Below are 25278 nucleotides of genomic sequence, written 5' to 3'. Positions count from 1 at the left end.
TTTCCTGTCCGTCCGTCTGTCTGTCTGTCAACACAATAATTCAAAAATGAAAAAAGATATAAAGCTGAAAATTTCTTTCCCCGATTTCGATAAAATTCTGTATATAACGTAATTTTGACCCAAAAAATACAAAAATCGGGTTTATGTACCGATCGAATGCATAGTTTCTGAGAAAATCGCTCTTCGTGTCAAATTTTGGATTATATTTCTAAAGTCACGCATCCAATCATTAAATAAACCCGATTTTTGTATTTTTTTTTTACAAAATTTTTTTACAAAATTATCTTATATAATGAATTTTATCGATATCGGAGGCAAACAAAAAATTTTTGATTTTTTGCAAATTTCTTAAGGGGTACGTACCCCTTAGAAAAATCGAAAAAATGTATATAAGTTTATTTTGACCCAAAAAATACAAAATTCGAGTTTTTGTACCGATTGAATGCTTAGTTTTTGAGAAAATCGCTCTTCGTGTCCAATTTTGGATTATATTTCAAAAGAGGATTTACTTGGACGCTTTACCTGATTAGTTTAAGGTTGCCCTGTGTCTAATCGTAAATGCCTTAGCTTTTTATAAATATCCACGTAGTTTTTACAAATATTTCTGTTTACAATAAACATATTTTTATAACATTTTCTGTGTATTTTGAAGTCAATTAAAAATATTTACTCATGTCCACAATTTATTTTTTTAATTTCATAAATTTTTATTTGAATAATTTGAATAATTATTATTTTTGAGGTATAATGAGGTTCAGAAACGAATGTTTATATTCATTACATTGAATGTTTGTAAAATATAATGTTTTTCAAACATCAGCACAACTCATAGTAGTAGTATTAATAATAATATGGTAGTTAAGTTTTAACTTTGGAGCTGGGTTAGTTAGCTACGTTTGTAGATACTACGATGTTTGCTTGTATGATGATGGAAGCATAACTTTCAAAATGTGTGTGTTTATATAAACATTAAGGATGATAGTGTAAATATGTATTCTTGATTTACAAAATTCCCACAATCTCAAAAGTTATTCGCCCAATCGATAATTAAATCCCTTAGAACCCATTTTCATCGAATTCCAAAACAAAACTCAGAAAAAAGTTCCCATTTCTGAATTGGATAGATGTTCATAAAATCATCTAATTAGCCCATTTCCGGTTGTTTGTCTGTCTGTCGCCTGTCTGTCCGTCTGTCATCACGATTACTCAAAAACGAAAAGAGATATTTAGCTGAAATTATAGCGTGCTGAGGACGTAAAAAGTGAGGTCACATAGGTCAATTGGGTCTTGAGTCCGTAGGACCCATCTTGTAAACCGTTAGAGATAGAACAAAAGTTTAAATGTAAAAAATGTTTCTTATAAAAAAATAAACAAATTTTGGCTAAAACACTTTTTCGTTAACGTCACTGTTTACCCGTGAGAGCGCAAATTATGCGCAAATTGTATAGTATTATATGGGTATATCAGTTATATGTATATGTGTGACATGTAGTATGTGTAATGTGGCAGTGTAACCAACACTGTCTATACATGGTATTTAACAAATCAACTCAGTCAATTGTTCGTTTTCACTTGTTTTTTTGTTGTTGATATTTTATGAATAATCTTTACACTTAGGAATAACATTTTTAAAAGCCACAAAAAAAAAAAAATTTTTTTTAAATTCTGTACCAAACACCTTAAACGTATATAAACACATATATTCAGACATTATGTAAATATTAAAATTATGGATAAGATAAAATTATTTTATATAAATTAAAATAAAAAAATAAATAAAAAATAGAACAGAGCTATACAGTTTCAGAGCTACACAGTTTGAAGTTTGTAATATTGGAGCAAAAAAAAAAAAAAAAAATGAAATGTTTACTGTTAAATGTTAAATGTTTGACCTCATGAATAAACATGCTTAAAATAACAAACTAGATCTTGATTACGCTACTACTACTTTTTAAATTAAATAATAAAATCAAGTATAGACAAAGTTTTTGGTTAAATATTTATATTTTAATGTTTTTCTAAAAAACTGGAAATGACGAAGTTAGAAAGAAAACATTAAATTACAATAAACAGTTGAAAAAAAGTATTAGTTGCAACAAAATGTATTTTTAAGGTTGACCGGAAGTCAGGGCAATTTATTCTTAATTACTAAATAATTTTTTGGGAAATTTAACAAAAGGTTTTTATGTAATTGTCTTTTACTTTTAATACATTAGTTTTCGATGACTAAAGCTGCAACCTTCCTAAAAATTAAATCAAAATAAATATTTCACATACATAAATTTTAGCTCTTAGATATTTTGCCAAATGATAGCATGCAAAATATATTTTATGCAACGATGCATATTGACAGATTTTTGTCTGTAAGATGTTGTAGTAAGTTTCCAACGATGCATATGTGTAATAAATGTTCTCTGCCAATTTCCCATTATACATTATACGACTATTATGTGTGGATTGCACCATGGTAGGATATAAACAAAATAGTACCAAGTGTCCCATAAATAATTGTATTATATTGATACAGAATGTTTGGTAATAATCATTTTAAGAAAATTTTTTTATCAATTTACCCCAAGAAGAGGTGAGTTAAAGAGGTGAGAAGAGACTATAAGTTTGACCGCTATGTGTGTGTGTCTGCCTGTCCATCCGTGACAATGTAGCTCTTAGATGGAAGAACCGATTTTGATTTTTTTTGTCTTGTTTGAAAGGTAATTTAATAGAGAGAATTAATAGAGACGTTCTTAGCTATGTTTTAAGTGCGAATTTAGAGAAATTAGCAAAATTACTAAAATTATGCGAAATTACTTAAAAAAAGTGCCAATCTTCAGATCTTCAAAAGCCGTTCGCTATAAGGAAAAATGTACAAGTGGATGTTTAGGATTCCGTACCCGAAATATTAGTCGTCAGTTTTTAAAATTTTGTAAATTTTATTTGTTTAAGAAACTATTGTAACTAACACCGAATTCGAAATTATTCTAACCGATCTCTGCTCAATATGGAAAGAAATATCCAAAGACCATATGTTTTAAAATCAATTCTCGAAAATGTTGTCATCTCGCGTACCACTCCAATTGGGAATAATTTATTAAATAATACGTTATCCATTGATAATGAACTTCTGGGCATTTGTGTATTTCCCAGTAATGCCTCCGGTTTTGAATAACTATTGCACATAAACAGCGTTTAGTCCAAGCAAATTGGTGCATTTTCTTTTAATTCGGAAACGAACAAAAACCATTTTCGAAATTTGTACTCTAACAGGCATCTGCATACTTGTGTGAAAAATTTGCCTTCATTTAAAAAACTTCTTGGATGAAAAAACTCCTCTATACACACAGTCTCGCATTTAAGATGAATACACCCTCATATTTTACGCTCTTTACCCTCTTACCATCTCTGACGTTAGGCAAAATATTATGAATCGGCCCTATTTGCCAATTTGTTGTAAGTTTAGTTTAAAATTATTATTTCGGTATAGTATCTTACGAAAATATCTTGAGTGTCTTCATCTTAAATTCAAGACACTGTATACACATTTTAGAGGCCCTGTGGAGGGTTTTAGTGGCATTTTTCGGTTTAAATAATACTTAAACTGCATATTTATATTTATATCCTACCATAATTTCATTCCTTTAAATTTTTTTTGAAAATTAAAAACTCACAACTTTACGTTGAAAGACTTCTCGTTTCAGAATTTAAGTACCAATTTGTCTAATTTTCTTGGAGTAGTATTCATGGTATCTTTTGCTAAAGGGAAGCTTGTTTTTGAAAAACAAACAACGGTGTACAAAATAAAACAACATGGGTGATGGTTTTAACTATTGGTAATTAATTGATGATAGTGGCAACCTACAACCTAGGTTTATACCTGGGTATATTTAGATAGGTACGATACGAATACCAACCACCTATAAATATTATGTATTGAATATTGTACGTATGTATCTATGTACGTGTTTCTGTGTATCTATTATTGATGTACTAATAGAGACATATTTATTTTTAGAATATATACCAAGCGGTTGATAGGTTAGGTTAGTAGAGCTACATCTGTTTCATTTTGCAGGTTGTTGTTTTGAAAGGTTTTGTATATACCTGGTGTGTGAGATATTGCAGCTGAAATAGCTATAGACGCCAAGGACAAAACCCTTCTAGGAGACCTGAAAATTTTTAATATTGCGTGGAAACTTATCGTTAAGTTTACATGCTTTAAATAATTTGTAAAAGTCAATTGGAGCATCTGAACAAAAGCATAAAATCTGCACAATCCGAAACATTTTCATGAGTGTGTAAACGAGACTACTTAAAAATTTTTAACTGGACCGCATTCTAATCTATTAAGCCCATTTTTCCAGGCATTTTAAACAACATGTTAATAGAATATTACACATATAGGGAGCAAAAGTAAAGAATGTCTCAGATCTGATGTTCATTGTCGCTCGAGGCAAATGGAAAGGTGACAAACATGAGATCTGACACACAATTTTTCTCCCCGGCGGAGGCAGAAACCGACCAATTCTTTTTGTAAAGCGGACAGAAAGTCAAACTTTTTGCACGGAGGTGATAAAAATCATTTTGGCCGAAGAAATTACACTTGAAAACTTAAATGTGATACCGAACTGTTTTTGTCCTCGGGGAACAAGATCAGCACTAGTGCACAAGGCAGGCACCTTACATGTTCTAAATGAGCAGATGATCTTAATAAGACTTCATCGAGCTATATTTATCAAAACAAAAATCATATCATTTTCACATACTTGCATAGACAAATCTATTTGTACAGATTGCAGGAAACCCAACACACACGTAAATGTATCCATTTTGAACTTTCTACGCACTTAAGGACGTTCATGCGTCAACCTGTTTTGCTATGTGCGTTCATAGGGAAACAGTATGTAAATTTTAAAGAATTTTAAATTAATAGAAAATAGAAAATTTTTTTGAAATTATATTAAAAGTTTAAATAATTATTAACTGGTAAAAGTTTCAAGTATGGTTATCGATATAATTTTTGAAAAATATCGATTTATATTTTTCATTTAGTCCCCCGTTAATACTTACTTTTAGTCATTTTTTAAACTTTAAAAAATTTAAATTAATTCGATAACAGGTTATTTTTCCTGTCTTAAATCAAAGAAAATCATTTAAATTATCGCATTATCATATTGTTTTTTATTTCTCTACTAATATTGTTGACGCATGAACGTCCTTAAACGTTTTGAACACTAAAAGAGAAGTTTTTGGGTATGACCTTGACTAACTGTTCGAGTCGTTCGGATATGATTGTCAAATACACACATTTGGCCTTAAGTCTAACGATATTCTGACAATATCAAGTGATCAAAGCCTCGTAAATCGTATGATCAAAGCGCCGTTGGTATGTCAAGAAAACACACTGTATAAATTTAGCTGCATTATGTATATCATACAACTGACGCTCCACATACTACACTGATGCAATCAAACATCACTGCCTGCTATATCAAAGGATAGAGAAACTCGATGAAACAGTGTTCATGTACAAACATTATTCTAAATTATGATATATTGCATTATGGCTTCAAAATTCGAAAATTAATTACGTCACTTGTGGGTAGAAATTTTTATTTATATTCTTTGTCAGTCGGTTCAGGGTAGCGAGTTCGAGCCGTTACATCAAGAATTAATTTTATTCAAAGAATAAATCAATGGTAAATATTTTTATTATCAACGAAAATGGCTCTATTAGAAAGATAAATTTTTGTCATTAATAGCATAAAAAGCACAATCTGCATGTCTAATTATCACACACTTTTCGCGGTCAAAATTCTGTATCCGCCAGGTTTTCAACCATTGCTGGTTTATCAGCGTAGACAAGTGAATTTACACATGATAAGTAGGGTATCACAATTTTTTTCTTATCCCCTAGCCCACATTCGTTAGATAAAGAAAAATAGTACACAGCCCTCAGCAAGATATTGGATGCCATTTCCTGTATGTAATACAAAGCTTCGGATTCTCCTCGAAAAAGGCTTTTAAGGTTTTACATCGGTTGTTTTATCATTAACTATTTCACTAGAAAATACTTTTATGTTTACCTAAAAATATCCAGATAGATTTTGAATCAATAAAGAGTATAATCATTTTTCTTTCCGATATAGAAAATTCTATTTAAAATTTCATGAAGTATATCTTAGTGTGAAATTTATTGATGAAACTGTTTGACTGACTGATATAGGTATTAAATATAAAGTCAAGTTTGATATAAATATAGTGTTTGTTTGGTTTTGAATCATTTAGTAGGTATTTCTGTGTAGATACCTGGATCCATTTATTTATATAACATAGATATTATAGAGTAGGGTATATTAACCATACGGGTTGGTATATACAGAGTATATAATTTATTATGTACAAGTCTTATTATATACGGAGTGGACCATTTTAATCTATTATGGCTAATAGATCGTTTTGCAGTTAGCCAATCAAAAAATAAAAGTTGCAAAGTTTTATGAGTGAATCATGTTCTGACATCAGATTGGACCTAGTTCGCGGATTGATTTAATAATCAATTGAGATCCGAAAAAGTAAGAGATAGAACAACACTTCAAGTTAGAAAGTTGATCCTCTTAAAAAACATTATTTAAAACAATTTTCACAAATCGTTGGTTTTCGAAGGAAATGCGACTGTCATGATGTCATTTAATCGTAGGAAAATACGCCAGGTCTAAAAAAATGTTTTAGACAAAAGTTATCAAGGGCAATAAAGAACATGCGTCTGTATCAATAACTTTTAAGAACAATGTCCTCTATTATACTCAATAACTTTTGGCTAAAGCATGTTTCAGTGGCTAGCGTGTTTTCTTTCAAATAAATGCAATAATGACATATGAGTTTGTCCAAATGATTATTTTTTAGAAAATCTAAATTAAATATTAACGATGTTCCAGCATGGTATTTGCAGTTTCTATGTTAAAGCAATGGTACAATTTTTTTTTTCGACAGAATTTAACGAAAAATTAAATTTAAGAATTTAATAATGCTTACTATTAATTCCCAAAGTTTCAGAAATTTTGACCGTTTAAAATGGGAAATAATTATGCCAACGTCCCAATTTCGATCAATTTACGTCAAAATTAATATCTCGAAAGTGAAAATTAATTTCTAAATTTTTTTTTTAGAATTGTATTGTATAAACATTTTTTTCTACTTTTTCTTCAATATATAATAATATCATAAAAAATAGTTGGAGCGACCGGACATTTTACATGCTTTAAATGGGACATGACCCTCAAAATCGCGAACTTTGTCTTTAAATATCTCGCGATCTAAACGGTCAAAAATTATGAAATTTTAGGAATTCATAAATAAAGCTATTATAAACCCGAGAAAAAAAATTCGGCCAAATCTGTCGAAAAGTGATTTCATGCTGGTACTACCTTAAGGAATTCATTGCATAATTTCTGTAAGGGAAAAACTAATTCTATCCAAATATTATTTCAATAATGAACATTTTTCAACAAGGTAAATGAAAAGTGGGTTGAAAATATTCAACTTTTGAAATAGCTACTTTAGTGTAGAAGCTCTAATTTTGATCATTGAGTATTGCAATAATATCGGAACAGTTTATCAATCTAACTGTTTTAACCTTCCTATCGCAGAATCCTATCTATAAAAACTGACATACTATAATTTACAGTAAATTAGCCATCTACAATCAATAAATTAAAGAGCATTATATTTTTCATGAACTATTGAACTTTCAATATTATAAAATCATCAAGATATGGATAGGTATTTGAACTTTTATTTCATTGACCTTAAATTATTGTTATATAGAATAGATATTTTCATTTCAATTCGTTTCCCAATATATTTTTATATTTATATATATTTTTTTTTTAATAAAAATGATGAAGCAAATTTTAGTTTGTCCTATATATTCATTCATACATAGTGACTGCTTGCCATCAGTGTGCCATCAGTGTGCCATCATAGTTCCAACATCGAACCATTAGCTATGATAAACTTAACTATACAATAATAATATAAATAGGTTTGGGATCCGGTAAAGAATTTTAGAGTGGTTTAAAACCACTTGGAAATTTGCAAGGCTGTTGTCAAGTCCTTTTTGTGATATAAAAATTGTTATATTTCGAGAACTTCATGTAGAATGGCAAATTTATAAGGTTGCCAGCTGAAATACCGCCAATGAATATTCATCAATTTTAAGACAGCCGTTGAATCAAAATTTTTAAGACTCTTTTTGGCAATGAAGTTCCAAAAATTTGAACAGTAAGTCGGATTTGAATGCGGTTTTCGGCATTCGGTTCGTTACAGCGTCTGGTTCACAATTCAGTTAATAGTGATGAAAATGATTCCAAACTCGTTACTCAAGGGTTTATGGGGTTTCTGAGCACGAATACCGCGACATTATTGATCTCCGAAGTGCCTAGTGCCTAGGGTACCTCAGGCATGCTGGGTACCCCGGGCGCTAGGTACCTGGTACCCGATTCTGCCACGATAATCGCGTTCAGAGACTTCAAAAACACTGAGTAGCGAGTTTAGACCGACTATATAACAAATTTTCTGAAAAACCAGGGGACGATGGAGATAAAGTTTATCTTGGGCACCAGGTACCTCGGAAACCCATTCTGACGCATAGTGCGTGCTCGGTGACCCCAAGCATCCCCGAGTAAAAATTTTATAATCATTTCCATCACAATTAACCGAATTAGGAATTTAGTATAATTACGTTGAATTTAAAATGCACGTATAAATTAATTTCAAATCGGACTTACTGTTTAAATTTTTTTGAGCGTTTTTAGTGTTTCATGATAAAATTTCTGACAATGATAAAAATTTTCTTAGAGGACAAAGTGGAAAAGTTGATTCTGAAATCAAATACTACGCCAGCTCTTGACCGAATACATATTTAGTACATAATATACACAACAATAGAATAGGAATCCCTATTGTAATAGTTTTAGTTGGTAGTTAATTCTCAATGTTGTGTCATATCATGTCAAGTAATAATGGCTAGTTATATACTTCCATACATTATGAGGTTATGTGTGTGTGTTATGTTTATATTAAATATAATACATACAATATGGTTGAAAAATATCACGAAGACCCAGTAACCTCAACTTTGAAAACAATTGAAAGTTTATGAGAAGTTTCTGAAAACATTTCAAATTAAATAATTATAGCTACTTATCAGGATGCTACAAGAGTTAAAGTAACTTGTTCTCGATAAATATTCAACAACAATCCATGAAAGCATGTGGACTATGATATAAGAAATATGTTTCATGGTATAATATCATAATGTACCATGGACGATGATACTCTTATGTACCTAGAATCACTCCCACCGATTGTATGTAAAAATGTAATATACATTGTCTATACATGGTATTTCAACAATTAACTCAGTCAACTGTCTGTTTTAATTTTTAACTAGTTTTAACCTAATGCGCGAGATTTTATTTATAAAAGTAGAAGTTTGTTTAGTTTTTAAGAATGTATGACCATTAAAAATGTGTGATTTAAAGGCTTAAAATTTTTCATTTACTCAAAGAATATTTGGTTAAAATTTCAGCATAGGTATCCGTGCAAATTTTTAAGAAAAAAGTCATTGAAAATCGATATAAAATATATTGATTGACTCTTATGGTGGAATCTCAAAAAACGACATATTTTGAAAGTTTTTGATAACACTTGGAATGAATGAAAACAAATTTAAAAAAAATTTTTTTGATAGAAATTAAACATATAAATAATGGCATAGAAAAGAAAAAAGCCCAGTATCTCCGACCTTAAGGGATATATAAGAGCAGGGTAGATTTAGGGTTGAAATTATTTTTATCTTATTTTCCACTTTGATGATGAATTTTGCTATAAGTTCATGAATGTAAACGAAAAATAAGAATACAATTTTTCGATTTGTGCCTTGGTTTTCAAAATATCGAAAACGGAATAATTTTAAAAAAATTTCAATTTTCGATAATTTGACAATTACGCCAGATATCGAAAAATTTTACTCTTGCTTTTCATCTTATATCGTCAAGTTATAATATGGTTTATCATCAAGATTATCGTGTTCATACATCCTTAATCTATAGAAGATGGAGCAACATTAACGAAAATGTACGCGTTTATTCAACACTTAGTTTTATCAATACATTGCCTGAATGTTTGCTCAACCTTAAGACAAAATTTTGTAAGCTTTTAGTTTTCTTCAAATCATTTTAAAACACCCTAAATATCATAATTATATATAAGATATACATACAATAATAGTATCTATCACTGAAGTGAGTATAATATATTGAACATTATTATATACAACAGTGAACAGTTGGTCATTGTTAGTTCGGTTGTTGGACGTGTTCATATATCGATTGTTATATATATGTCTACATACAGTACATTATATAAGGTTAGAGGTTATATATACATATCATTACCTTACCTATGTAGGTACTTTACCTCTTATATAAATAATATTATTGATGTTGAATTATATTATAATCAATTATATTCATTTATATGACGGTTTGTTTTTTTTGTTTTAATGTCTGGATACAAACAAAAGTGCAAAAATATCAATGGATTACAAACCTTCGAATACTTCGAATACTCTTTTCCTAGTTGGAATTATTTTCTACATTCATTGAATAAATGGTAATGTCTGGATAGAAACAAAAGTGCAAAAATATCAATGAATTACAAACCTTCGAATACTCAGACTTTTCCTATTTGGAATTATTTTCTACATTCATTGAATAAATGCGAGTAGAACATGCACGATTCAAACAAATAATTTCATTGCCAATTTATTTGGAAAATAATTTGTTTACAGTCTGGTAAATTTTATACAATGAATGCTCGGTGAATTGCACAAGGTTTCCTAGTTGATAATATAATTTTTCTAGACAAAAATGATTTACAGGTATTGTAAAATGTTACTTTTTATTTTAAACAAGTGAAAACAAACAATTGACTCAGTTAATTGTTGAAATATCATGTATAGACAGTGGTGATTACGCAAGCGTGGTTTTTTTACGTCAAAGGAAAATGGCCACTCTTAGATAACCACACATACATCGTAAAAAATGTACAGTTTCAGAATTTTATAAAACTTGGTTTATAGAGTCATTTTGACTCAAATAATACAAAAATCGAGTTCATTTATTGATTGGGCGAGTAGTTCTTGAGAAATCATCTTAAATTATGTTCTATTTCGGAACGAATTCGAAGATTTCTTGAAAAACGTACATCTAACCATTATACAAGCCAAATTTTTATATTTTTTGGTCCCAATTACCTCAAATAATCCATATAACGATGATTTTTCAAGGTATCAACTGTTTTAATTTCTACAGGGTCGTTAAAAATTCATTAAAATTTTCAGGATATAAAACTAATTTCTTTAAAATCATTCTATATATGTAAAATATCTCGAGTATCTAATATGTAAATGATGCAAGTGATTATTATATGAGTTAGTTTAGTTTAGTTTAGTTTAGATAGAAGTGAAGTAAGTGATCAATAGATTGACATAATAAATAAGGTAATCATTTGTATACCACCCAATTTAATAGACACGTCACACAACTAGCTCACAACTAACAACTACATACATCTATATATACATATATATAATATATATACGATCAAGACAAGTTTACAGTTTTGTTTTAGTTATTACAATAATTATTATTCACTATCTGATACTGTTAAATGTATTTAAATTTAGTAGTTAGCTATCTAACAATCTGTATCTATTCATCTTCTATATACAAAATGTTTCAAAATGAAGAGAGGCTATTGGGAAGGAAAAGATTTTGAAACAAGATTCCCGAATCCCGATCTTCTCTAAATGAGATGTTGACAAATGTTAATGTAAGTCTGATATAAGTATAATGTCAGGGAGACATTCTAGGGAACTGTGAAACCAATTACCTTTCCACAAATGCTACACAAATGCTAACAGCATCAAATGGTTCGTGGATAAGTGACTGAAAAAGAGACGTACCAATAGTCTAAAAGTCATTAGTAGACAGAGACAGGTCCTGCGTTAATTCAAGAAACTCTATTTTCTACATTTGCTCATTATATCTACCGCAGATGAAACAAAGATTTATTAATCTGGAAATTTTGGCGGTGTAGGTCTGATCTAGAAAATATAGTAAGGCTTGGATTCTATGCTAGTATGTGTTGTAACATCAATATGATCTCACTTAAGGTGATTGTAAACAAGTTTGTTTTTTACAGTATTGTAAAAAAGTTTCGGTTGATTGCACGGTACCTAAATATAAACCAAATACATGTAGTCAAATAATATGTTATTTTTAGCTTTACAATACCACGCAATTACAAAAATATAAAATATATCGTGTGCAAGGGCTGCTTATAAATTTGATAATACAGATATCTCCCTTCAATCATCAATACTCTAGTCGTCTCTGTTCATCAAATGATGGATCTTCGATGATGGATCTTTCTTGAGCTTAATTGGATGTTAAAGCAATGTGTAAATAAAAATATGAATTGTTTTATATGTCCTGTAAAATTTCCGAGTACTGTCCAATCAACTTTAACCTTTTTTTTTCCACACACATTTCATCGTCCGTGATCAAAGCAACAAATTTTCAATAAAAAAAAGTTTCATAGGTTTAATCTAGATTTAATAGATACGAGTTTCGATTGTAATTCCACCTTATTTTGTGACACATAGTATTAGATGTATTAGATGTAAAATGTAAATAATATCTAGGTACGTATAGTATTTAGTACTCGAGTTCCATATTTAAAGTTGGTTTTAGAATTAGAATGAAGTAGATAGTTGTGAGTTTATATTGATGGAGTAGAGTAAGTAAGTATGTAAGTATGTAAGTATGTAAGTAATTATATTTGAAATATTTTGAAATGATGTTGCTATTGCTCTACACTCTATTGATCTTATCAACAAAACTATTTATCCTAAATATTTATAATATCATTATTATACATATACATCATTGAATTGAAATCGTTTAGAATCTTGTCTATTCACTCCAAACTATATATTATACATTCTATTATAATAATTATCTAGGTAACTATTTAATTCATCAAATTGTTGGTACAGGAGATATTATAGAATGAACCAAAATTATTCAATCCAGGTTATTTTCACTTTTGAAAGTCTTCCAAGTAATTTGTGTTTTAATTCGTGAATTCAAAACAATTGAACATGAACATGTAAGTCGATTGTCTTAAGGTGATTGTAAACCTACAGTATTGAAAAAAAAGTTTTGGTTTATTGCACGGTACATACATATAAACCAAATACATGATTAGTCAAGTAATGAGTATATTTGGCTTTACAACACTACGCAACTAAAAAAATATAAAATATATTGTGTACAAATACTGCTTGTTAATTTGATAACATAGATATCGATCTTCAATCATCAAGACTCAAGAAGTAAATTAAAATTTTGTTTTTATATGATCGGCAACCTAATATTTTTATGGTATTATTATAAACTACAAGATTGTCTAAATATTTTAGATAGTTTTTAATCACATTCTCTAAATTTTTTGATATAGAAATATCCAATTGAAAAGGATAACCTTTATGATTCATCACTTTTTCAGTCAACTTACGATAAAATAATAATAAAAAGCCCGATGACCTAGCAATTTTTTGTGATTTTTGAAAACTTTGTTAATAAAGAAATGTATTTATAAAGTTTTATTGAAATCCCTAGTATTATTCAATCCTTGCATATCTCCTTAAATTCTTTCAAGTAATATGTGTTTTATTTCGTGAATCCAAAAAAATTGAACACGATTTGTAAGTCCGTCCATTATCTTAAACCTAGAAATTCATATTTAGATTCAAGTAGCTTTTAAATGAATCCAATTTAGTTCTTCGTTATTTCGAATTTTCAAAAAATACAACTTTGTCAGGGTATGAATGATTTTTGAAACACTTTGTATATACATTATAACAAATAATAGAATGTTTGTACAACAATTCAGGAATATTTTGGTTGCATTTATATGTAACTGTAACTGTAACTGTAACAATATAATAATCACACAGATAAATAAATCAGACAAATTATTTAAACAGTTATTTATATAACATTTATTATAAATAATATTTAAAATATTATTTATAATGTTAAATATTTTATAAACATTATATATATTTTATATTCATAGCAAGCATACAGATTATATTAAAATATAATTTGAATTGATGCAAAATAATATATCATATGAAATGTATCATTATATTTTCATTATATATTTTCACATATTGTATCCTATTATTATTATTATTATTATTATATTATTAAAATTATTATGTGTGAATAAATTTTATTCAATTTTTGTTATCATTATTTTATTATATTTATAGAACCATCAAATTATGTTTTTTGAAAATTTGATGTATTCAAAATTTCATATATTTGATAAAATTTAAAAACCCTTGTAAAAATTTTTGTGCTACGGAACCCTAAACTCGCATTTGAAACGTATTTAAGAACACTCTCCATTAAATTGCCTTTTGTCTTAAAGCCTTTTCCGAACTGAGCCGATTTAGAAGATCATTGGCAATTTGTAGTTTTTTCGTATATGGAACCCTAAATTCGGTCTGGAAACATAGCTAAGAACACTTCTTCATTAAATTACCATCCAAACAAAACCAAAAAAAAAAAAAAAATCGATTCATCCGTTTAGGCGTTACGATGCCGCAGACAGATATACATACAGACAGGCATAAACACGGTGAAACAACACCCCTTTTTTTTTAGTTCGGGGGTTAAAAATGGGTTTCTGTGAAATTTTTTCAAACCGCTTCCAATATATTGTTTGGATCGTTTTGATCAAAAGCTCCCTTCGGTCTTAATTTTGTGGTAGGATATCTTTAAATTCATGTTTTATGTGGGTAGCTCGTAATTAAAAAGAAAAATTTATAAATATATGTTTGGCAAAACAGGTTAAGAATAAGAGAGAGAGAGAGAGAGACAAGCAGTGTGACAACGACCCTAGCGGTTACACCTTGAATATTGATAAACGCACCAAAAATGATAGCGTAAAAAACAAGAAGCATTGTGACATCTGCAATATAGTATGGTACTCACGACAATACTGTTAAGTTGAACTTGCAATTTAATAATGTAATTGGCGCAAAAGTTTTTATACCATATATCTTACGGGAATATTTTATATTTATTAGATACATTTTGAGCAAAATACCAGCATTGTAATAAACGGCATGTATTTCTTACCTTGTATATTTAAGGTAGTACCTACACGAAAGTGATATTCCAAGAATTTCTCAAAACTCAGAATATAAAATATTTAATTCATAATACACTTGCTGTTAAAATTAGAAGATGATTTACCATGCCATTCATGAGATATTAGCAATTAAAAGTGACGCAATTTGTACGTGTACATGGGAGAAGTGTATAAAAATACACAAATTTACAAATATTATATTTATTTACCAATGAATGACGTCCACCATCTCTATGAAAAACTAATATAATGTAGAATACTATATTTAGAAAATATATAAATAAAAATAAAAATTATTTACCATATAGTTTCGATAAAAAACTTAAATAAATAACTCGTTTTAGCGATAATTTTTGTGGAAAGCATATAAAAACTAATGTTAAATGTATATATCAAAGTATGTGTGTGTATACGAATAGAAGATATAATTGTGTGTAACTACAGTCTGTTGAAAATAATATATTGTATATGTATAATAGTCATAGCACAGTTAACGCACTGAATGATAGTATTAGTCCAAAACTTTTTGACTGGACGGTCGCGGAGGAACTACCTTAAGAATTCAATATGACCGTTTCCAACAAGTGAAATTTAAAAACTAAATTTAAATTTTGTAAACCGATTTTTGGAAACTTAGTTTTTTGGGTACGGAAAACTTAGCTCGCACATGAAAGATACCTAAGAACAAGTTCTTAGGTATAATAACCTCCGTTAAATAACCTTTCAAATGAAAAAAAATTTTTTTATCGGTTTATCCGTTTAGGCGCTACGATACCACAGACAGACAAACACACAGACACACACACATAGCGGTCAACTTATAACAGCCCTTTTTTTTAGTTCGGGGGTTAAAAAAAAAAGATTTCTTTGAGTTATTCGATCAAACTGTAGTTCCATATTAAGAATAATGTGTTATTAAGATTCAACCTTAAACGTAGAAATTCTCACCAACTCATATATAAATATTTCAAACAACATTTTCTTAACGCTAAATTAATTTTCTTCTAAACAATTTTCTTTCTATTGGTAAGAAAATGAATATTATTTTTTAAATAAACTAGAAAAAAATATTTTACTAACGAAAGAATGAAGGGATGGTTGAAGTGAAATAAAGGAGTCTAGTGATTTTCCTTTGTTTTGTTTTAAAACGGATAAATATCGTATTCATTCATATAGGATTTGTTAGTAAAGAAACCATACAAAAAAAAAAACAAACCAAATGTGTTATGTTAATAATATTACATAACAATCTAAAACATAACTTTTTATGATTATGTATTTAAAATTCCTGAATAAAATAAAGGTAAAAAAATTTTTTATTATCATGAAAATCTGGTATGGATACTCTCTAAGACCTCTGTGTACACCAAAAGAAATTTTAATGTGTTTATCTACGCCTGTGGATATGAAGTACATTTCTCAATCAGTATGCGTGGGAAAAACAGTTCATTACCGTATTAGGGTGAATTTATTATCATACTCCAAATTACTATCAAAATGTAAACTTAAAACAAGTTACTATAATACCTTTCTAAATTTTCTATATTTCTCAATAAGCCATGAAAAATATTAAATAATAATTGAGATTTTGAAAAAAAAATTGTTCCTTTTTTTTGACAAAATGGAAAGATCATATATAAGCTTCCTAATAAAACTGTTTTTATTTTTTTATTTTTTCATAATTTTAAAGTTACAGAAAGTTTTAAAAGAACTTTTCGAAAGAGAAACGAAAACGGCCGACAAAAAATTGTTTGAAACGGATTTTGTGTGTGATTTTCTTTTTTGTTTTTAAATGGTACGAAAATTGTAAAACATTGCGAGGATTTTCTTGTCTCTGATTACGAACAAAATCATTTTTTAGAGAAATTTGGATCCTAAAAATATAAAAATTTGGATATTGGACCCATTGAATATTGGACGAATATAAGGTTAGACCATGCAAAAAATGTGGTGACATTCCGGAACAATTTCTTTAGTCGATACTACAGAAATCTCGTTCAATAGTAAGATCAATCAAATTTTCATGTCTATGAATCAACAATCATAAAAATCTCATTTGACAATTAAATGAATGTTCCTGGAATTATCTCCAAGATAAATTTTTCGGGTACGGCACCCTAAACCCACTCATGAATAATATTTAAGGACATTCTCCATTAAATTACTTTTTTCCTTAGTTTTTTTTCCAAACTGTCCCAATTTTGAAGTTTATCGCCAATTTTGTTCGGGTAAAGAACCCGAATAGCGGTCAAACTTATAACACCCCTTCTTTTAGTTTGGGGGTTACTAAAACAAAAGTTATTAAATCCAAGTATACTTTTTAATCCGTTGTCTGAAAACCCACAAACTTTGCCTGTATATGTATAGACGTAAGAACTAGAAACCACAGCAGTATCTACATAAAATGTATAAGGAATAATATAATCAACATGTATATATTATATATTATATATTATATTATATTAATGTATATAATATAAAAAAGAAGTGTATATTTTAAATATTAAATGTGTAACAATTTATACATATTGTTTCACTTTTAATCGTACAAAAAAAATAAAAAAATATTAAAAAAATGAAGTAAAAATATTTTATATATTTTTAGAAAAAGTTACTATACGTTTATGAAAATAAATATACTTTACTCTGTATATAGAATATAATATTTTACATTAATGTACAGAGTGATTCAATTTAAGGAGAAAAATACAACACCAGCTGATAATACTATATACTGTATCAAATGATCTCAAGAATATTGATAAATATCATTTCAGAAAGCATGACAATCGATATGGTTGTTGTCAATTTCCAATTTCATGTCTAATTCTCTACGAAACTGTTCATACTTGCTAACTTTCTTGTAGGAGTATGCCAGTTGCCATGCAATTAAAATTGTTGAATATTAAGTACGTTCCCACAAAAAATTGCTTAGGAATCCCCCTAACAGTGTAGAATTTGTAGCTGGGAACTGCTAAAGAATAATTTTACAACGTTTAAAGAGTCATAAAGAGATTAATGTTACAAAGGATTTCATTTTAAATGAATAACCCTGTATTGATAAAATATATTTATATTATAAAATTCTATATTACAAACTATGCATATATATTTTTATTGTATATTTTTGAAATTTTAATTAGGTTAAGTAAATGATACGTTTATAAAGATACACACAGCCAGCCCCCGGTATGGCGTTGCGCAGCAGTTCAATGAGGGCGATTTATGAACGTTAATGGAAAAATTTAACAATATCATAATTTTAACTATATTCACTGAGATTTTAAACACATTTTATGAATAAAAATATACTATTTTGTATAGTTTATAAATAAAATGCATGCTAGAAAATAATATGGAAGCCTTTTAAAGGTTTCAATTGCTATTAAGGAAATCCTACTCTTTGGTTGAACGGATATTGTACAGCTTTTACGTAAGGTTGTAAAAAGGTGAGCATTGATAACTTTTAAAAAATGTTTTTTTTTTTTTTTTGTGGCCTGTAAACTAAAAACTGTCAAAAAAACACGTTGTTATACAGCAAATTTTTAATCAGTTACTAACTGTTTTCATAAAATGAATAATTATTATTCAAATAAATTGTTCTGTATTCCTTGTGTGCGTAGTCATGGTAGGGACAATAAAATCGATGCCAGCGCTTCCAGTGAAAAATTTTGGCGATAAAAGAGGCTGTTATGACTAATTTGCAATCCTTTACATGTTAATGTTATAGAAAAACTCAAATTAAAATTATTGAAATACACTAATTAATTAAACTTAATGCATTAAAAATTATGAAAATAAGAAATCAAATTGCACAAATATTTTTTCAAATGTTAATTATCATAATTATTTATTTAAATTTGTGAGACAATAATATTAAATTTTCAAAGTAATAAGTCATAAATGCAATCCATACAATTATATATGCATGCATACACTTCTTTTATTAAAGTAGTGTATCGTTACCATCGAATCGCCACCAATAAAACTCACGCACGGTGCGAATATAAAGACATTAAACAATTTTTATGGAAACATTTTTCTTTAAAGAAATATACAATTTTTTGCTTGAAGAACAGTTTAAATCGAAATATAAAAACAAAATGTTTTTTTATAAATGAATATTGAAAATATTCTAAAAGAAAGCATTTTTAGACAAAATAATTTATATAATGACCTTATTGCATTTTTCATGTTCGATAGAGTTTATTATTTAGAAAAATTTTTTCTAAACTCTTAACTCCCTCCCTGTGACTTTTGATAATATTATTAAATAGCCACTGAAGCTAGAAATAAAATTTCCGGATGAATTAAGCAGGATTGAAACAGCACCCGTATAGACACTTTTAAGTAATCTTCCTGCGGATAATTTGCAGCTCTATTTTTGTCGGAATTAATCACTTACAATTTGATATTCCTTCTTTAGTCATAAAAAATAAACCTAATGAGTTTTTACTGTACCAATTAATTAAAAGATAAAAAAAAAAACATTTATAAACTGCAAAATCAATGCACATTATTCAATACCACAAAAATATTTAGGTGTATCTTTGTAAACCGAAAAACGACTTTAAGCACATTAAAAACATGGGACATGAATGAAGGTAAAAAAGCACTTAAATAAAAAGGATATTTGAATTACATTAGCCCTATGGTTGTTGAATAAAACAAAATATAAAAAAAGGGCTTTAAATTCAAATGTGTATACACGAAACAAACATTCAAACATGCACACATATGAAGTTTATTTTAAATGAAGTAATTTCCTTTTTTTCAACAATTTTATTATCTAAATAAACATATTGAAACCTAATGTTTCCTCTTCATCAAAAATACAGTTAAGTATGAATTCGACTGATTTTAGAGGATTCCATCTGTTGACCGTCCTTGAAATATAGAATTTGTTGGTAAAAAATGTTTACCATTTCATTTATTCAGATTTATCGTTAGAGCTTTCGTTGCGAGTTTTTTGTTTTTCAGGAATCTTGAGGATTCCACATGATTAATTTTGTGATTTAATAAAAAAATTTTTGAGTTACCGATTGAAAAACCTTTTCTTGGATCTCACCGCTTGGATACCATTTAAATCGATTTCTTAGAAAATGTTCCATCCTCAAACCGGTACAATTATTGTATAATTGTGGTCAAAATGACTTTTTAAAACTATTTCTATCCAAATCGAAAAAATTATTTTCAGAATTTCATAAACCCTGGTATATAGGGTCATTTTGACGTAGAAAATTTAGAAATCGTGCTTACCTCACGATGAGTATATTTTGAAAAATAATCATTGAATCGTCAAATAAGTTGGATTTTTTTGTTTTGGATTCTAATTATCCTTAATGATACTAAATCTAATTGATCTTGTGACTAGACGACAAGTTTCTGAAATATTGACTATAGAAATTACTCGGAAAAATCACCTCTCGAATACGATTTAAGACAATATCGTAGAAGAGATTTTGATGTTTTATCCAAATCGTTGCAAAAAAAATTTCTTGATTTTTTAAAATTTTGTTAAGGGGTATCTTTAATAAAATCACAAAAAATTTTTGTTTCCAAATGCCATATAACTTGGTTTATGGGGATAATTTTGACCCACTTATATCTATTGCCTAAATCTACATAAAAAAACTTTTAATTCGAAGTGATTCTGAAGATATGGTAAAAAATAAATACCTACAAGCTGAATAACCGTGATTTTTTTGCACGTAGTGTGTTTGCAGATGTGTTCCTTTTACATTACATATGAATTCTGCGCTACGATTACTTGATGCTTAAACAAAACTTACAGAAACAGACTGATTTCATTGAATAACTTTTGAGGTATGGAACCCTTTAAATAACACCACCAACATAGACAGTAATACCCTTCAATTTTCCATCATCTCATACCCCTTTCTCTTCATATAACCATCCAATAACGGTGGTTTATATGGAAAATTAAAGTTTATCTTTTGTAAATATACATAAAAGTGTATTTTCCCATTATATTATGTATAGCAAGCGAGAGGTGTTTTTTTTTATTCTTGATCAAAGTCGTGTAATCAGAGTATAATATCGTAATCAATGTTTTCTTTTTTGAATTATTCGATTTTTCTCCACATCACTTTCAGAGATACCAACAAAACACAAACATATAGGACTAGAACTAGGCGTAGTATTTGATAGTAACTTCAGAACGGAGAGAAATTTAACAGCGAACAAGTTCTATACCTTGTAAAAATTTTCTTTCAAGAAAGATCTCTGGTCTATGAGGAACTTTATGAAATTTTTAATGGTTAAAACCAACTACGAATCTTTTTGAGTAAGAAAACACTTTTTCCGACATTCTACAAAACAGGAAGTTTGTCGTACACTTAGAAAATTACTTTTTTAAAGTTATTGAGCAACGAATCTCAACGAACATCGATCAAAATGACTTTTAAAGATTATCTTCAATTTTTTTATTATTTCAATTAAGCCGCCATTGAATATTTCTCAAATTTATTTAAATTTGCCTTGAAATTAAAAAGTCCACCTACCAAGTGAGTTCCCGCCCATAAAACTTTCATAGAGGGAAATAATAAGTGCAGAAAGCAATAGGAAATAATTTTTTTGGACCTTAGAATCGGAATTTAATTAGCAATATATGAGAATATAATTAAATGAAAAATGAGAAATTAACTATGCCTGATCCTAGATCTATGTATACACAGAACCTCCCATTCCTTGACTCCCCCCTCTAACGTCTCTGGTGTGAAATTGATCATCTATTAAGATGGAATATAAAAGTGTATTTTTATATATAATACTAAGACTAACACCCATCAATGATCGATGATTGTCACACTTTTGTGACTCTCTTAAACTCTGTGTATATTGAAGTTTATTTTATTTTTTTTTAAATAAAATCAAGAACATAATTTGCTTGAATATCCTGTGCGTTATTTCTAGCTAAAGCCCTTCTCAAATCTTATACGATTCTTCGTCAGTTTATGATTTCATTGAAAATAATGTCTCAACTACAAACTAATGCTTGTCGTGAATCTGCTAAAATGATCTTTTATCCAAATCGCGAATTTATTTGAGGTTTGGGGTTTTTTATTTAGTTGAAGCCCCAAAAGAATATTTAACAAAATTAATCATGCGAAATTCGACGAAAATGATTATCAGATTAATTTTTACGTATGATTTCATTTTTACAGTAATTGATAAGAAATAGCTCATATCATAATAATTGTAACTCTAGATTTTTCAACTAGTTTTTCCACTAAATAAATAAATAAATAAATAACAACCAAAAAAATAAAAAACAGGAAAAATGTTATTTTTCGTTGATATAAAAATGTTCTATTTTTATACTTAAAATGTTGTGATGTCTCTTGTGTTTCGATTCCAAACATATTTAGGTTATCTGTTTTGGTTTTAATTGAGAATTAGAGTGAATTCTCAAGATATATAAATAAATAAAAATAAAAAATATAAACCCAAATAAAAACTGTCTTTCCGATACTTTTATCAAGGATTAATTCTTATCGAATTTTTTAAGACAATACCAGCAGAAAATGTACTAATTATTATTCATTTGCTACATATTCATTCATTTGATACTCGAGAAAAATGGAAGAAAAGTCAAAGAACATATTTTAGAAAAAACTATTCCTTTTGGAAGAAATTTCGTCAAGAAATAACAAAGAAAATAGAATAAATTAATTATTTGGGAAATTCTAGTAAATTAAGGACACTTAAGCAATGTATAGATAAAAATCCTAAATTTTTGATACATTATTAATGTCAAACTCAACTTTTAATTTCCTTTTTAAACAAATTTTAAATGCACTGTAAGATTGCAGTTTATTTTTCGATCAACCCTAAACTGAAAATTTTTATAAATTTAATTTCGTTGAAAAAAAGGCAAATCAATGTCTTCCAAAAAATCTTCAGGTAAATAGAAACTAAACAATATTTTGTATATAACGTAAATTTTATCAAGTACAATATTCAGAATATCTGCAGAAATAAAACTTGATTTCAATATAATTTCTTATAAAAGACAGTGAAATTTAATAACCTAAAAATATTCGGTTTTATAAAAACACACTAGATGAATTTCGAAAGATATAAGAGCTTATAAAAGCTTCCTATTAAACCGATAAATAAATCAAGAATATAAACTTTAGACCAAGTTTAGACTACAGAATATTTTTGACAGAAATCTCTTAGACACCATTAACAAAACCAAACTGATTCACACCCATGCCTTTAAATTGAAAACTTTGGAAAAATGGAAATTTTTTAATAAATTAACTTCAAAGGATGTATGAGCATGATAACAATGTTTGATTTAAAGGCTAGAAATTTTGTATAGGTATACTTTTACTAACATATGTGGTTAAAATTTAATCTTAGGTATCCATGCAAGTTTTTAAGAAAGAAATCACTGAAAATCGATTAAAAAAAAGCATTGTTATTATAGAGAAATCTCAAAAAATGACATATTTTGAAAGTTTTTGATAATTTTTACTTAAAACGAATGAAAAAATAATACAAATAAAAAACTTTTTAATAGAAAGTAAAAATATTGACTTAGTAAGGAAAAAATCAAGTGTATCATCCATATAAGAAATGTTGGAGCAAATTTTAAATTTTGGTGATGAATTTTGTTGTAACTTCATGCATGTAAACGAAAAATGGGAATAAGTTTTTTCGATACATGCTTTGGTTTTCGGAATATCGAAAGCTGATTAATTAAAGAAAATTTTCAATTTCTCTTTCTTACTTATCGTCTTATATCGTCAAGTTTTAACATAATTCTCTATCCAAATTGACAACATATTTTTTTTAAATTTGTTTAGCTGAAATTACTTGAGTCGCTCATACATCCTTAATTTAAAAAACTATTTAATTTCCAATTTAAATTAAAATCAAATAAAAGTATTTCTAATTATAAATTTCACCTAGGTAGGAAATGATTTTTTCAATTGTCGTTGTGCATCCAGCATTTAAATTGCTGATTGATGCTGGTACTTTAAAAGGATTGAAATTTTACTGACATGCAGGGATATTTAATATAGGAAAAATAAATATAGTCCAAACTTGGTTTAAAGTGAAACTTTAAAAAAATGGTATAGAAAAAATTGATTTAAACTCACCAGAAGTATAAGATGCCGGTATTAGAATGACGAATGTGAGAAGTGCAACAAATATGTGTAAACATGATATTGGTAAATAAGTGTTGAGAATTGATTGAGACGATGAAGTGCTTGATGTTATTTGTATACTTTGATAACTTTGTAAGCACTTCATTCTTGTAGAAAAAAATAAATTACAATTTTTTATATACAAGAATAAACAAAAATAGCTTTCAGCTATAATACGATGGATCTCAACACCTTTGTAGAAATTTTACCAAAATCAAAAAGACACTATTTTGTTTCAATGCGCTTCAATCACAATCCACCCTGTAAGGAGAAAAATATACATCGATAATTAAAAACACTTTTTCAATAACAAACCCAATAAATTTTTTTTATATAAAATTTGATGAATAAATAAATAAATTTTTCACTTCACCAAAAAAAAAATTTTGGTTCACAATTTTAATAAAAACACTAATTTTGAATTTTTTTGTGCACAATTTTAATATTTACAATAATTATTTTAAAATTAATTTAACTATATATATCACAGAATTTCGATTAGCATTTGAGTAAAAATATTCATGGGAGTAAAAATTTAGTTCACTTAATTTTCCATTTTTCAATCAGTTTTACTTAAAGACAGTAAAAAATTGGTAGAATTTTTTATTGGAGTAAAAAATCGGTAACCACTTTTTTTATTTTTCAAAAGATAATTCCATTCTCAATTAGAGTTGCAAGAAAGTTGGTTATCACTTTAAAAATCGTTGACCACTAATTTGGAAATAAAAGATAGGAGCAAAAAATCGATAACCACTTGTTTTTTCTGGTTTGTTAATTATTTCTTTTTACGATGATTCCATATATA

General features: G+C 28.0%; 1 protein-coding gene across 1 annotated transcript in view; it reads right to left on the bottom strand.

The window, feature by feature from the left end:
* Positions 1-24560, bottom strand: part of LOC123299062 (tyrosine-protein phosphatase Lar) — a 150633-nt gene extending 126073 nt beyond the window's left edge. The window contains exon 1 of the mRNA XM_044881211.1: positions 24426-24560. The gene's annotated coding sequence lies outside the window, so the exon portion shown is untranslated. The remainder of the gene's footprint in view (positions 1-24425) is intronic.
* Between the last annotated feature and the right edge of the window lie 718 nt (positions 24561-25278).

This window comes from Chrysoperla carnea, chromosome 4, assembly GCF_905475395.1.
Source record: "Chrysoperla carnea chromosome 4, inChrCarn1.1, whole genome shotgun sequence".
Classification (NCBI taxonomy): domain Eukaryota; kingdom Metazoa; phylum Arthropoda; class Insecta; order Neuroptera; family Chrysopidae; genus Chrysoperla; species Chrysoperla carnea.
The sequence above is the reverse complement of the archived record's forward strand: the minus strand, read 5'-3'. Positions and strand labels throughout refer to the sequence as shown.